This window comes from Vanacampus margaritifer, chromosome 6 (genome assembly GCF_051991255.1).
Source record: "Vanacampus margaritifer isolate UIUO_Vmar chromosome 6, RoL_Vmar_1.0, whole genome shotgun sequence".
Classification (NCBI taxonomy): Eukaryota; Metazoa; Chordata; class Actinopteri; order Syngnathiformes; family Syngnathidae; genus Vanacampus; species Vanacampus margaritifer.
In genome coordinates, this window is record NC_135437.1 from 6,918,352 (window position 1) to 6,932,079 (window position 13,728).

General features: G+C 45.4%; 26 non-coding genes across 26 annotated transcripts; all 26 read right to left on the minus strand.

The window, feature by feature from the left end:
• Positions 1-267: 267 nt before the first annotated feature.
• Positions 268-339, minus strand: trnaq-cug (transfer RNA glutamine (anticodon CUG)). The gene has a single exon. It is a non-coding gene; the product is annotated as a tRNA-Gln (tRNA).
• Positions 340-435: 96 nt separating this feature from the next.
• On the minus strand, positions 436-507 carry trnaq-uug (transfer RNA glutamine (anticodon UUG)). Its single transcript has one exon. It is a non-coding gene; the product is annotated as a tRNA-Gln (tRNA).
• Positions 508-1,099: 592 nt separating this feature from the next.
• On the minus strand, positions 1,100-1,171 carry trnaq-cug (transfer RNA glutamine (anticodon CUG)). The gene has a single exon. It is a non-coding gene; the product is annotated as a tRNA-Gln (tRNA).
• Positions 1,172-1,620: 449 nt separating this feature from the next.
• trnaq-cug (transfer RNA glutamine (anticodon CUG)) lies at positions 1,621-1,692 on the minus strand. The gene has a single exon. It is a non-coding gene; the product is annotated as a tRNA-Gln (tRNA).
• A 96-nt stretch (positions 1,693-1,788) lies between these two features.
• trnaq-uug (transfer RNA glutamine (anticodon UUG)) lies at positions 1,789-1,860 on the minus strand. The gene has a single exon. It is a non-coding gene; the product is annotated as a tRNA-Gln (tRNA).
• A 264-nt stretch (positions 1,861-2,124) lies between these two features.
• On the minus strand, positions 2,125-2,196 carry trnaq-cug (transfer RNA glutamine (anticodon CUG)). The gene has a single exon. It is a non-coding gene; the product is annotated as a tRNA-Gln (tRNA).
• A 96-nt stretch (positions 2,197-2,292) lies between these two features.
• Positions 2,293-2,364, minus strand: trnaq-cug (transfer RNA glutamine (anticodon CUG)). Its single transcript has one exon. It is a non-coding gene; the product is annotated as a tRNA-Gln (tRNA).
• Positions 2,365-2,460: 96 nt separating this feature from the next.
• Positions 2,461-2,532, minus strand: trnaq-uug (transfer RNA glutamine (anticodon UUG)). The gene has a single exon. It is a non-coding gene; the product is annotated as a tRNA-Gln (tRNA).
• Positions 2,533-2,628: 96 nt separating this feature from the next.
• trnaq-cug (transfer RNA glutamine (anticodon CUG)) lies at positions 2,629-2,700 on the minus strand. Its single transcript has one exon. It is a non-coding gene; the product is annotated as a tRNA-Gln (tRNA).
• Positions 2,701-3,149: 449 nt separating this feature from the next.
• On the minus strand, positions 3,150-3,221 carry trnaq-cug (transfer RNA glutamine (anticodon CUG)). Its single transcript has one exon. It is a non-coding gene; the product is annotated as a tRNA-Gln (tRNA).
• A 96-nt stretch (positions 3,222-3,317) lies between these two features.
• trnaq-uug (transfer RNA glutamine (anticodon UUG)) lies at positions 3,318-3,389 on the minus strand. The gene has a single exon. It is a non-coding gene; the product is annotated as a tRNA-Gln (tRNA).
• Positions 3,390-3,653: 264 nt separating this feature from the next.
• On the minus strand, positions 3,654-3,725 carry trnaq-cug (transfer RNA glutamine (anticodon CUG)). Its single transcript has one exon. It is a non-coding gene; the product is annotated as a tRNA-Gln (tRNA).
• Positions 3,726-3,821: 96 nt separating this feature from the next.
• trnaq-cug (transfer RNA glutamine (anticodon CUG)) lies at positions 3,822-3,893 on the minus strand. The gene has a single exon. It is a non-coding gene; the product is annotated as a tRNA-Gln (tRNA).
• Positions 3,894-4,324: 431 nt separating this feature from the next.
• On the minus strand, positions 4,325-4,396 carry trnaq-cug (transfer RNA glutamine (anticodon CUG)). The gene has a single exon. It is a non-coding gene; the product is annotated as a tRNA-Gln (tRNA).
• A 449-nt stretch (positions 4,397-4,845) lies between these two features.
• On the minus strand, positions 4,846-4,917 carry trnaq-cug (transfer RNA glutamine (anticodon CUG)). The gene has a single exon. It is a non-coding gene; the product is annotated as a tRNA-Gln (tRNA).
• Positions 4,918-5,334: 417 nt separating this feature from the next.
• Positions 5,335-5,406, minus strand: trnaq-cug (transfer RNA glutamine (anticodon CUG)). Its single transcript has one exon. It is a non-coding gene; the product is annotated as a tRNA-Gln (tRNA).
• A 282-nt stretch (positions 5,407-5,688) lies between these two features.
• trnaq-uug (transfer RNA glutamine (anticodon UUG)) lies at positions 5,689-5,760 on the minus strand. The gene has a single exon. It is a non-coding gene; the product is annotated as a tRNA-Gln (tRNA).
• A 96-nt stretch (positions 5,761-5,856) lies between these two features.
• Positions 5,857-5,928, minus strand: trnaq-cug (transfer RNA glutamine (anticodon CUG)). Its single transcript has one exon. It is a non-coding gene; the product is annotated as a tRNA-Gln (tRNA).
• A 259-nt stretch (positions 5,929-6,187) lies between these two features.
• trnaq-cug (transfer RNA glutamine (anticodon CUG)) lies at positions 6,188-6,259 on the minus strand. Its single transcript has one exon. It is a non-coding gene; the product is annotated as a tRNA-Gln (tRNA).
• Positions 6,260-7,167: 908 nt separating this feature from the next.
• On the minus strand, positions 7,168-7,239 carry trnaq-uug (transfer RNA glutamine (anticodon UUG)). The gene has a single exon. It is a non-coding gene; the product is annotated as a tRNA-Gln (tRNA).
• A 287-nt stretch (positions 7,240-7,526) lies between these two features.
• trnaq-cug (transfer RNA glutamine (anticodon CUG)) lies at positions 7,527-7,598 on the minus strand. The gene has a single exon. It is a non-coding gene; the product is annotated as a tRNA-Gln (tRNA).
• A 415-nt stretch (positions 7,599-8,013) lies between these two features.
• On the minus strand, positions 8,014-8,085 carry trnaq-cug (transfer RNA glutamine (anticodon CUG)). The gene has a single exon. It is a non-coding gene; the product is annotated as a tRNA-Gln (tRNA).
• A 922-nt stretch (positions 8,086-9,007) lies between these two features.
• On the minus strand, positions 9,008-9,079 carry trnaq-uug (transfer RNA glutamine (anticodon UUG)). Its single transcript has one exon. It is a non-coding gene; the product is annotated as a tRNA-Gln (tRNA).
• A 3,493-nt stretch (positions 9,080-12,572) lies between these two features.
• Positions 12,573-12,644, minus strand: trnaq-cug (transfer RNA glutamine (anticodon CUG)). The gene has a single exon. It is a non-coding gene; the product is annotated as a tRNA-Gln (tRNA).
• A 96-nt stretch (positions 12,645-12,740) lies between these two features.
• Positions 12,741-12,812, minus strand: trnaq-uug (transfer RNA glutamine (anticodon UUG)). Its single transcript has one exon. It is a non-coding gene; the product is annotated as a tRNA-Gln (tRNA).
• An 832-nt stretch (positions 12,813-13,644) lies between these two features.
• trnaq-cug (transfer RNA glutamine (anticodon CUG)) lies at positions 13,645-13,716 on the minus strand. The gene has a single exon. It is a non-coding gene; the product is annotated as a tRNA-Gln (tRNA).
• Positions 13,717-13,728: the final 12 nt, after the last annotated feature.

The following is a 13,728-nucleotide window of genomic DNA, read 5'->3' on the forward strand; positions in this document are numbered from 1 at the left end:
TCATACAGTTTCATAGGGCTGCATTACGTCGCACAGAGAACTAAATTTTACAACAATACAATACAACGTACTGAAAACATAAAAATGACTTTCCAGTAAAGTGACAAATGTTTGAGGTCCCACCGAGCCTTCAAGTCAGTTCACTAGATCCAGAGTGCTAACCATTACACCATGGAACCCTGAGGATGAGGATCATACAGTATCATTGGGCTGCATATAACATACTGAAAACTACATATTCCTTTCCAGGAAAGTGACAAACATTTAAGGTCTCACCGAGACTTGAACTCTGATCACTGGATTCAGAGTCCAGAGTGCAAACCATTACACCATGAAACCCTGGTATATAGTTTTTGAGGATCATACAGTTTCATAGGGCTTCATAAGTCGCACTGAGAACTAAATTTTCCTTTCCAGTAAAATAAAAAACACTTAAGGTCCCACCGAGAATTGAACTCGGATCACTGGATTCAAAGTCCAGAGTGCTAACCATTACACCATGGAACCCAGGTATGTAATGTTTGAGGATCATACAGTTTCATAGGGCTGCATAGGTCGCACTGAGAACTAAATTTTCCTTTCCAGTAAAATGACAAGCATTTAAGGTCCCACCGAGACTTGAACTTGGATCACTGGATTCAGAGTGCTAACCATTACACCATGGAACCATGGAATGTACTTTATGAGGATCATACAGTATCATAGGGCTGCATATAACATACTGAAAAATACATATTCCTTTCCAGGAAAGTGACAAACATTTAAGGTCTCACAAGACTTGAACTCTGATCACTGGATTCAGAGTCCAGAGTGCTAACCATTACACCATGAAACCCTGGTATATAGTTTTTGAGGATCATACAGTTTCATAGGGCTGCATAAGTCGCACTGAGAACTAAATTTTCCTTTCCAGTAAAATAACAATGCTTTAAGGTCCCACCAAGACTTGAACTCAAATCACTGGATTCAGAGTCCAGAGTGCTAACCATTACACCATGAAACCCAGGTATATACTGTTTGAGGATCATACAGTTTCATAGGGCTGCATACGTCGCACTGAGAACTAAATTTTCCTTTCCAGTAAAATGACAAGCATTTAAGGTCCCACCGAGACTTGAACTCGGATCACTGGATTCAGAGTCCAGAGTGCTAACCATTACACCATGGAACCCTGGTATATACTGTTTGAGGATCATACAATTTCATAGGGCTGCCTAGGTCGCACTGAGAACTAAATTTTCCTTCCCAGTAAAATGACAAGCATTTAAGGTCCCACCGAGACTTGAACTCGAATCACTGGATTCAGAGTGCTAACCATTACACCATGGAACCCTGATATATACTGCTTGAAGATCATACAGTTTCATAGGGCTGCATTACGTCGCACAGAGAACTAAATTTTACAACAATACAATACAACGTACTGAAAACATAAAAATGACTTTCCAGTAAAGTGACAAATGTTAGAGGTCCCACCGAGCCTTGAAGTCGGTTCACTAGATCCAGAGTGCTAACCATTACACCATGGAACCCTGAGGATGAGGATCATACAGTATCATTGGGCTGCATATAACATACTGAAAACTACATATTCCTTTCCAGGAAAGTGACAAACATTTAAGGTCTCACCAAGACTTGAACTCTGATCACTGGATTCAGAGTCCAGAGTGCTAACCATTACACCATGAAACCCTGGTATATAGTTTTTGAGGATCATACAATTTCATAGGGCTGCATACGTCGCACTGAGAACTAAATTTTCCTTTCCAGTAAAATAAAAAACACTTAAGGTCCCACCGAGACTTGAACTCGGATCACTGGATTCAAAGTCCAGAGTGCTAACCATTACACCATGGAACCCAGGTATGTAACGTTTGAGGATCATACAGTTTCATAGGGCTGCATAGGTCGCACTGAGAACTAAATTTTCCTTTCCAGTAAAATGACAAGCATTTAAGGTCCCACCGAGCCTTGAACTCGGATCACTGGAATCAGAGACCAGAGTGCTACCCATTACATTATGGAACCCTGGTATCTACTGTTTGAGGATCAGACAGTTTCATAGGGCTGCATACGTCGCAATGAGAACTAAATTTTCCTTTCCAGTAAAGTGACAAGCATTTAAGGTCCCACCGAGACTTGAACTCGAATCACTGGATCCAGAGTCCAAAGTGCTAACCATTACACCATGGAACCCTAGTATATACTGATTGAGGATCATACAGTTTCATAGGGCTGCATAGGTCGCACTGAGAACTAAATTTTCCTTTCCAGTAAAATAACAATGACTTAAGGTCCCACCGAGACTTGAACTCGGATCACTGGATTCAGAGTCCAGAGTGCTAACAATTACACCATGAAACCCGGGTATATACTGTTTGAGGATCATACAGTTTCATAGGGCTGCATACGTCGCACTGAGAACTAAATTTTCCTTTCCAGTAAAATAAAAAACACTTAAGGTCCCACCGAGACTTGAACTCGGATCACTGGATTCAAAGTCCAGAGTGCTAACCATTACACCATGGAACCCAGGTATGTAATGTTTGAGGATCATACAGTTTCATAGGGCTGCATAGGTCGCACTGAGAACTAAATTTTCCTTTCCAGTAAAATGACAAGCATTTAAGGTCCCACCGAGACTTGAACTCGGATCACTGGATTCAGAGTCCAGAGTGCTAACCATTACACCATGGAACCCTGGTATATACTGTTTGAGGATCATACAGTTTCATAGGGCTGCCTAGGTCGCACTGAGAACTAAATTTTCCTTCCCAGTAAAATGACAAGCATTTAAGGTCCCACCGAGACTTGAACTCGAATCACTGGATTCAGAGTGCTAACCATTACACCATGGAACCCTGATATACACTGCTTGAAGATCATACAGTTTCATAGGGCTGCATTACGTCGCACAGAGAACTAAATTTTACAACAATACAATACAACGTACTGAAAACATAAAAATGACTTTCCAGTAAAGTGACAAATGTTTGAGGTCCCACCGAGCCTTGAAGTCGGTTCACTAGATCCAGAGTGCTAACCATTACACCATGGAACCCTGAGGATGAGGATCATACAGTATCATTGGGCTGCATATAACATACTGAAAACTACATATTCCTTTCCAGGAAAGTGACAAACATTTAAGGTCTCACCAAGACTTGAACTCTGATCACTGGATTCAGAGTCCAGAGTGCTAACCATTACACCATGAAACCCTGGTATATAGTTTTTGAGGATCATACAATTTCATAGGGCTGCATACGTCGCACTGAGAACTAAATTTTCCTTTCCAGTAAAATAAAAAACACTTAAGGTCCCACCGAGACTTGAACTCGGATCACTGGATTCAAAGTCCAGAGTGCTAACCATTACACCATGGAACCCAGGTATGTAATCTTTGAGGATCATACAGTTTCATAGGGCTGCATAGGTCGCACTGAGAACTAAATTTTCCTTTCCAGTAAAATGACAAGCATTTAAGGTCCCACCGAGCCTTGAACTCGGATCACTGGAATCAGAGACCAGAGTGCTACCCATTACATTATGGAACCCTGGTATCTACTGTTTGAGGATCAGACAGTTTCATAGGGCTGCATACGTCGCACTGAGAACTAAATTTTCCTTTCCAGTAAAGTGACAAGCATTTAAGGTCCCACCGAGACTTGAACTCGAATCACTGGATCCAGAGTCCAAAGTGCTAACCATTACACCATGGAACCCTAGTATATACTGATTGAGGATCATACAGTTTCATAGGGCTGCATAGGTCGCACTGAGAACTAAATTTTCCTTTCCAGTAAAATAACAATGACTTAAGGTCCCACCGAGACTTGAACTCGGATCACTGGATTCAGAGTCCAGAGTGCTAACCATTACACCATGAAACCCGGGTATATACTGTTTGAGGATCATACAGTTTCATAGGGCTGCATACGTCGCACTGAGAACTAAATTTTCCTTTCCAGTAAAATAAAAAACACTTAAGGTCCCACAGAGACTTGAACTCGGATCACTGGATTCAAAGTACCGAGTGCTAACCATTTCATCATGGAACCCTAGTATATACTGTCTGAGGATCATACAGTTTCATAGGGCTGCATACATCACACTGAGAAGTAAATTTTCCTTCCAGTAAAATGACAAAGATTTAAGGTCCCACCGAGCCTTGAACTCAGATCACTGGAATCAGAGACCAGAGTGTTAACCATTAGATTATGGTACCCTGGTATCTACTGTTTGAGGATCAGACAGTTTCATAGGGCTGCATAGGTCGCACTGAGAACTAAATTTTCCTTTCCAGTAAAATGACAAGCATTTAAGGTCCCACCGAGACTTGAACTCGGATCACTGGATTCAGAGTCCAGAGTGCTAACCATTACACCATGGAACCCTGGTATATACTGTTTGAGGATCATACAGTTTCATAGGGCTGCCTAGGTCGCACTGAGAACTAAATTTTCCTTCCCAGTAAAATGACAAGCATTTAAGGTCCCACCGAGACTTGAACTCGGATCACTGGATTCAGAGTGCTAACCATTACACCATGGAACCCTGATATATACTGCTTGAAGATCATACAGTTTCATAGGGCTGCATTACGTCGCACAGAGAACTAAATTTTACAACAATACAATACAACGTACTGAAAACATAAAAATGACTTTCCAGTAAAGTGACAAATGTTTGAGGTCCCACCCAGCCTTGAAGTCGGTTCACTAGATCCAGAGTGCTAACCATTACACCATGGAACCCTGAGGATGAGGATCATACAGTATCATTGGGCTGCATATAACATACTGAAAACTACATATTCCTTTCCAGGAAAGTGACAAACATTTAAGGTCTCACCGAGACTTGAACTCTGATCACTGGATTCAGAGTCCAGAGTGCTAACCATTACACCATGAAACCCTGGTATATAGTTTTTGAGGATCATACAGTTTCATAGGGCTGCATAAGTCGCACTGAGAACTAAATTTTCCTTTCCAGTATAATGACAAACATTTAAGGTCCCACCGAGACTTAAAGTCGGATCACTGGATTCAGAGTGTTAACCATTACACCATGAAACCCTGAGGATGAGGATCATACAGTATGATTGGGCTGCATATAACATACTGAAAACTACATATTCCTTTCCAGTAAAGTGACAAAGATTTAAGGTTCTACCAAGACTTGAACTCAGATCACTGGATTCAAAGTACAGAGTGCTAACCATTTCATCATGGAACCCTGGTCTATACTGTTTGAGGATCATACAGTTTCATAGGGCTGCATACAGCGCACCGAGAACTAAATTTTCCTTTTTAGTAAAATGACAAAGATTTAAGGTCCCACCGAGACTTGAACTCGGATCACTGGAGTCAGAGTCCAGAGTGCTAACCATAACACCATGGAACCCAGGTATGTAATGTTTGAGGATCATACAGTTTCATAGGGCTGCATACGTCGCACAGAGAACTAAATTTTACAACAATACAACGTACTGAAAACGTAAAAATGACTTTCCAGGAAAGTGACAAATAATTGAGGTCCCTATGAGCCTTGAAGTCGGTTCACTAGATTCAGAGTGCTAACCATTACACCATGGAACCCTGAGGATGAGGATCATACAGTATCATTGGGTTGCATATAACATACTGAAAACGACATATTCCTTTCCAGGAAAGTGACAAACATTTAAGGTTTCACCGAGACTTGAACTCGGATCACTGGATTCAAAGTCCAGAGTGCTAACCATTTCACCATGGAACCCTGGTCTGTACTTTTTGAGGATCATACAGTTTCATAGGGCTGCATACATCGCACTGAGAACTGAATTTTCCTTTCCAGTAAAATGACAAAGATTTAAGGTCCCACCGAGACTTGAACTCGGATGACTGGATTCAGAGTCCAGAGTGCTAACCATTACACCATGGAACCCTGGCATGTATTTTATGAGGATCATACAGTATCATAGGGTTGCATATAACATTCTGAAAACTACATATTCCTTTACAGTAAAGTGACAAACATTTAAGGTCTCACGGAGACTTCAACTTCAATCACTGGATTCAGAGTCCAAAGTGCTAACCATTACACCATTGAACCCTAGTCTGTTTGAGGATCATACAGTTTAATAGGGCTGCATAGGTCTCACTGAGAACTAAATTTTCCTTTCCAGTAAAACGACTAGCATTTAAGGTCCCACCGAGACTTGAACTCGGATCACTGGAATCAGAGTCCAGAGTGCTAACCATTACACCATTGAACCCTAGTCTGTTTGAGGATCATACAGTTTCATAGGGCTGCATAGGTCTCACTGAGAACTTAATTTTCCTTTCCAGTAAAATGACAAGCATTTAAGCCCCCACCGAGACTTGAACTCTGATCACCGGATTCAGAGTCCAGAGTGCTAAACATTAAACCATGGAACCATGGCATATACTTTATGAGGATCATACAGTATCATAGGGGTGCATATAACATTCTGAAAACTACATATTCCTTTCCATTAAAGTGACAAAAATTTAAAGTTGTACCTAGACTTGAACTCGGATCACTGGATTCAAAGTCCAGAGTGCTAACCATTACACCATGAAACCCTGGTATATACTATTTGAGGATCATACCGTTTCATAGGGCTTCATATGTCGAACTGAGAACTAAATTTTCCTTTCCAGTATAATGACAAACATTTAAGGTCCCACCGAGATTTAAAGTCGGATCACTGGATTCAGAGTGTTAACCATTACACCATGGAACCCTGAGGATTAGGATCATACAGTATGAATGGGCTGCATATAACATACTGAAAACTAAATTTTCCTTTCCAGTAAAATGACAAAGATTTAAGGTCCCACCGAGCCTTGAACTCGGATCACTTGATTCAGAGACCAGAGTGCTAGCCATTACACCATGTAACCCTGGTATCTACTGTTTGAGGATCATACAGTTTCATAGGGCTGCATACGTCGCACTGAGAACTAAATTTTCCTTTCCAGTAAAATGACAAGCATTTAAGGTCCCACCGAGACTTGAACTCGGATCACAGGATTCAGAGTCAAGAGTGCTAACCATTACACCATGGAATATACTGTTTGAGGATCATACAGTTTCATAGGGCTGCATACGTCGCACTGAGAACTAAATTTTCCTTTCCAGTAAAATGACAAAAATGTAAGGTCCCACCAAAACTTGAACTCGGATCACTGGATTCAAAGTCCAGAGTGCTAACCATTACACCATGGAACCCAGGTATATAACATTTGAGGATCATACAGTTTCATAGGGCTGCATACGTCGCACAGAGAACTAAATTTTACAACAATACAATACAACGTACTGAAAACGTAAAAATGACTTTCCAGTAAAGTGACAAATGTTTGAGGTCCCACCGAGCCTTGAAGTCGGTTCACTAGATTCAGAGTGCTAACCATTAACCCATGGAACCCTGAGGATGAGGATCATACAGTATCATTGGGCTGCATATAACATACTGAAAACTACATATTCCTTTCCAGGAAAGTGAGAAACATTTAAGGTCTCACCGAGACTTGAACTCGGATCACTGGATTCAGAGTCCAGAGTGCTAAACAGTACACCATGAAACCCTCGTATATACTATTTGAGGATCATACAGTTTCATAGGGCTGCATAAGTCGAACTGAGAACTAAATTTTCCTTTCCAGTATAATGACAAACATTTAAGGTCACCGAGACTTAAAGTCAGATCACTGGATTCAGAGTGTTAAACATTACACCATGGAACCCTGAGGATGAGGGTCAAACAGTATCATTGGGGTGCATATAACATACTGAAAACTACATATTGCTTTCCAGTAAAGTGACAAAGATTTAAGGTTCTACCAAGACTTGAACTCGGATGACTGGATTCAAAGTCCAGAGTGTTTACCATTTCACCATGGAACCCTGGTCTATACTGTTTGAGGATCATACAGTTTCATAGGGCTGCATACATCGCACTGAGAACTGAATTTTCATTTCCAGTAAACTGACAAAGATTTAAGGTCCCACCGAGACTTGAACTCGGATGACTGGATTCAGAGTCCAGAGTGCTAACCATTACACCATGGAACCCTGGCATGTATTTTATGAGAATCATACAGTATCATAGGGCTGCATATAACATACTGAAAACTACATATTCCTTTACAGTAAAGTGACAAACATTTAAGGTCTCACCGAGACTTGAACTTCAATCACTGGCTTCAGAGTCCAAAGTGCTAACCATTACACCATGAAACCCTGGTATATACTATTTGAGGATCATACCGTTTCATAGGGCTTCATATGTCGAACTGAGAACTAAATTTTCCTTTCCAGTAAAATGACAAGCATTTAAGGTCCCACCGAGACTTGGACTCGGATCACTGGATTCAGAGTGCTAACCATTACACCATAGAACCCTGGTATACACGGTTTGAGGATCATACAGTTTCATAGGGCTGCATACGTCGCACTGAGAACTAAATTTTCCTTTCCAGTAAAATGACAAGCATTTAAGGCCCCACCGAGACTTGAACTCAGATCACCAGATTCAGAGTCCAGAGTGCTAACCATTAAACCATGGAACCCTGGCATATACTTTATGAGGATCATACAGTATCACAGGGCTGCATATAACATTCTGAAAACCACATATTCCTTTCCAGTAAAGTGACAAACAATTAAAGTTGTACCAAGACTTGAACTCGGATCACTGGATTCAAAGTCCAGAGTGCTAACCATTACACCATGGAACCCTGGTATATACTGTTTGAGGATCATACAGTTTCATAGGGCTGCATACATCGCACTGAGAACTAAATTTTCCTTTCCAGTAAAATGACAAAGATTTAAGGTCCCACCGAGCCTTGAAGTCAGATCACTGGATTCAGAGTGCTAACCATTACACAATGGAACCCTGGCATATACTGTATGAGGATCATAGAGTATCATTGGGCTGCATATAACATACTGAAAACTACATATTACTTTCCAGTAAAATGACGAACATTTAAGGTTCCACCGAGACTTGAACTCGGATCACTGGATTCAAAATCCAGAGTGCTAAACATTACACCATTGAACCCAGGCTTATAGATCAAACTGTTTCGTAGGGCTTCATACAATATACTGAAAACTCAAAATTCCTTATTGCTGCCCGTCCGTCCGTCTTCTTCCGCTTATCCGGGGTCGGGTCGCGGGGGCAGCAGCTTTAGCAGGGAAGCCCAGACTTCCCTCTCCCCAGCCACTTCAGCCAGCTCATCCAACGGGACCCAAGGCGTTCCCAGGACAGCCGAGAGACATAGTCTCTCCAGCGTGTCCTGGGTCATCCCCGGGGCCTCCTGCCGGTAGGACATGCCCGGAACACCTCCCCAGGGAGGCGTCCAGGAGGCATCCGAACCAGATGCCCGAGCCACCTCAACTGGTTCCTCTCAACGTGGAGGAGCAGCGACTCGACGCTGAGTCCCTCTCGGATGACCGAGCTTCTCACCCTATCTCTAAGGGAGAGCCCGGCTACCCTGCGGAGGAAACTCATTTCGGCCGCTTGTATCCGGGATCTTGTTCTTTCGGTCACGACCCACAGCTCGTGACCATAGGTGAGGGTAGGAACGTAGATCGACCGGTAAATCGAGAGCTTTGCCTTTCGGCTCAGCTCCTTCTTCACCACAACGGACCGATACAGCGTCCGCATCACTGCAGACGCTGCACCGATCCGCCTGTCGATCTCCCGCTCTAACCTACCCTCACTCGTGAACAAGACCCCAAGATACTTGAACTCCTCCACTTGGGGCAGGACCTCCTCCCCGACCCGGAGAGGGCACTCCACCCTTTTCCGACTGAGGACCATGGTCTCGGATTTGGAGGTGCTGATCCTCATCCCAACCGCTTCCCACTCGGCTGCGAACCGCTCCAGTGAGAGCTGGAGGTCACGGCTTGATGAAGCCAACAGCACCACATCATCTGCAAAAAGCAGAGATGCAATGCTGAGGCCACCAAACCGGACCCCCTCAACGCCTCGGCTATGCCTAGAAATTCTGTCCATAAAAGTTATGAACAGAATCGGTGACAAAGGGCAACCTTGGCGGAGTCCAACCCTCACCGGAAACAAATTCGACTTACTGCCGGCAATGCGGACCAGACTCTGACATCGGTCGTACAGGGACCGAATAGCCCGTATCAGGGGGCTCGGTAACCCATACTCCCGAAGCACCCCCCACAGAACTCCCCGAGGGACACGGTCAAACGCCTTCTCCAAGTCCACAAAGCACATGTGGACTGGTTGGGCGAATTCCCACGCACCCTCGAGGACCCTGCTGAGGGTGTAGAGCTGGTCCACTGTTCCACGGCCGGGACGAAAACCACACTGCTCCTCCTGGATCCGAGATTCGACCTCCCGATGGACCCTCCTCTCCAGCACCCCTGAATAGACCTTACCTGGGAGGCTGAGGAGTGTGATCCCTCTAAAGTTGGAACACACCCTCCGGTCCCCCTTCTTAAAAAGGGGAACCACCACCCCGGTCTGCCAATCCAGAGGCACCGTCCCCGATGTCCACGCGATGCTGCAGAGACGTGTCAACCACGACAGCCCCACAACATCCAGAGCCTTTAGGAACTCCGGGCGGATCTCATCCACCCCCGAGGCCCTGCCACCGAGAAGCTTTCCAACCACCTCGGCGACTTCGACCCCAGAGATAGGGGAGCCCACCTCAGAGTCCCCACACCCTGCTTCCTCAAAGGAAGGCGTGTTGGTGGAATTGAGGAGGTCTTCGAAGTACTCTCCCCACCGGTTCACGACGTCCCGAGTCGAGGTCAACAGCACTCCGTCTCCACTGTACACAGTGTTAACGGTGCACTGCTTTCCTCTCCTGAGACGCCGGATGGTGGACCAGAATTTCCTCGAAGCCGTCCTGAAGTCGTTTTCCATGGCCTCACCGAACTCCTCCCATGTCTGAGTTTTTGCCTCAGCGACTGCCAAAGCCGCATTCCGCTTGGCCAGCCGGTACCCGTCAGCAGCCTCCGGAGTCCCACAGGCCAAAAAGGCCCGATAGGACTCCTTCAGCTTGACGGCATCCCTTACCGCTGGTGTCCACCAGCGGGTTCGAGGATTGCCGCCACGACAGGCACCAACCACCTTACGGCCACAGCTCCGATCGGCCGCCTCAACAATTGAAGCGCGGAACATGGTCCACTCGGACTCAATGTCCCCCGCCTCCCCCGGCACAATGGAGAAGCTCTGCCGGAGATGGGCGTTGAAACTCTTTCTGACAGGGGATTCTGCCAGACGTTCCCAGCAGACCCTCACATTACGTTTGGGCCTGCCTGGTCGGACCGGCATCTTACCCCGCCATCGGAGCCAACACACCACCAGGTGGTGATCAGTTGACAGCTCCGCCCCTCTCTTAACCCGAGTGTCCAACACATACGCCCGCAAGTTCGATGACACGACTACAAAGTCGATCATCGAACTACGGCCTAGGGCGTCCTGGTGCCAGGTGCACATATGGACACTCTTGTGCTTGAACATGGTGTTCGTTATGGACAGTCCGTGGCGAGCACAGAAGTCCAATAACAAAACACCACTCGGGTTTCGATCGGGGGGGCCATTCCTCCCAATCACGCCCCTCCAGGTCTCACTGTCATTACCCACGTGAGCGTTGAAGTCCCCCAGTAGAACGAGGGAGTCCCCAGGGGGTGCGCTCTCCAGCACACCCTCCAAGGACTCCAGAAAGGGTGGGTACTCTGAGCTGCTGTTCGGTGCATAAGCACAAACAACAGTCATGACCCGTCTCCCCACCCGAAGGCGGAGGGAGGCTACCCTCTCATTCACCGGGGTAAACCCCAACGTACAGGCGGCTAGCTGGGGGGCAATGAGTATGCCCACACCTGCTCTGCGCCTCTCACCGTGGGCAACTCCAGAGTGGAAGAGGGTCCAGCCCCTCTCGAGAGGATTGGTACCAGAACCCAAGCCGTGTGTGGAGGTGAGTCCGACTATATCTAGTCGGAACTTCTCAGCCTCGCACACCAGCTCGAGCTCCTTCCCTGTCAGAGAGGTGACATTCCATGTCCCCAGAGCTAGCTTCAGTAGCCGGGGGTCAGACCGCCAAGGCCCCCGCCTTTGGCTGCCACCCAACTCACTGCGCACCCGACCCCTTTGGCCCCTTCCACCGGTGGTGAGCCCATGGGAAGGGAGACCCATGTTGCCTTTTCGGGCTGTGCCCGGCCGGTCCCCATGGGTATAGGTCCGGCCACCAGACGCTCGCCTTCGAGCCCCACCTCCAGGCCTAGCTCCAGAAGGGGGCCCCGGTGACCCGCGTCCGGGCAAGGAAACGAAGATCCAAGATTTGTGTTCGTCATTGGGGTCGTTTGAGCCATGCTTTGTCTGGTCCCTCACCTAGGACCCGTTTGCCTTGGGTGGCCCTACCAGGGGCATGAAGCCCCGGACAACATAGCTCCCAGGCTCATTGGGACACGCAAACCCCTCCACCACGATAAGGTGATGACTCACGGAGGGGCCTTATTGCTGCATACAACATAATGAAAACGAAAAAATTACTTTTTTGTAAAGTAACAAATATTTGAGATCCCACCGAGACTTGAACTCGGATCACTGGATTCAGAGTCCAGAGTGCTAACCATTACACCATGGAACCCTGGCATTTACTTTATGAGGATCATACAGTTTCATCGGGCTGCATACGTCGCACTGAGAACTAACTTTTCCTTTCCAGTAAAATAAAAAACATTTAAGGTCCCACCGAGACTTGAACTCGGATCACTGGATTCAAAGTCCAGAGTGCTAACCATTACACCATGGAACCCAGGTATGTAATGTTTGAGGATCATACAGTTTCATAGGGCTGCATACGTCGCACAGAGAACTAAATTTTAGAACAATACAATACAACGTACTTAAAACGTAAAAATGACTTTCCAGTAATGTGACAAACGTTTGAGGTCCCACCGAGCCTTGAAGTCAGTTCACTAAGTTCAGAGTGCTAAGCACTACACCATGGAACCCCGAGGATGAGGATCATACAGTATCATTGGGCTGCATAGAACATACTGAAAACTACGTATTCCTTTCCAGTAAAGTTACAAATATTTAAGGTCTCAACGAGACTTGAACTCGAATCACTGGATCCAGAGTGCTAACCATTACACCATGGTACCCAGGTATGTAATGTTTGAGGATCATTCAGTTTCATAGGGCTGCATACGTCGCACAGAGAACTAAATTTTACAACAATACAACGTACTGAAAACGTAAAAATGACTTTCCAGTAAAGTGACAAATAATTGAGGTCCCTACGAGCCTTGAAGTCTGTTCACTAGATTCAGAGTGCTAACCATTACACCATGTAACCCTGAGGATGAGGATCATACAGTATCATTGGGTTGCATATAACATACTGGAAACGACATATTCCTTTCCAGGAAAGTGAAAAACATTTAAGGTTTCACCGAGACTTGAACTCGGATCACTGGATTCAAAATCCAGAGTGCTAAACATTACACCATTGAACCCAGGCTTATAGATCAAACTGTTTCGTAGGGCTGCATACAATATACTGAAAACTCAAAATTCCTTATTGCTGCATACAACATAATGAAAACGAAAAAATTACTTTTTTGTAAAGTAACAAATATTTGAGGTCCCACTGGGACTTGAACTCGGATCACTGGATTCAGAGTCCAGAGTGCTAACCATTACACCATGGAACCCTGGCATTTACT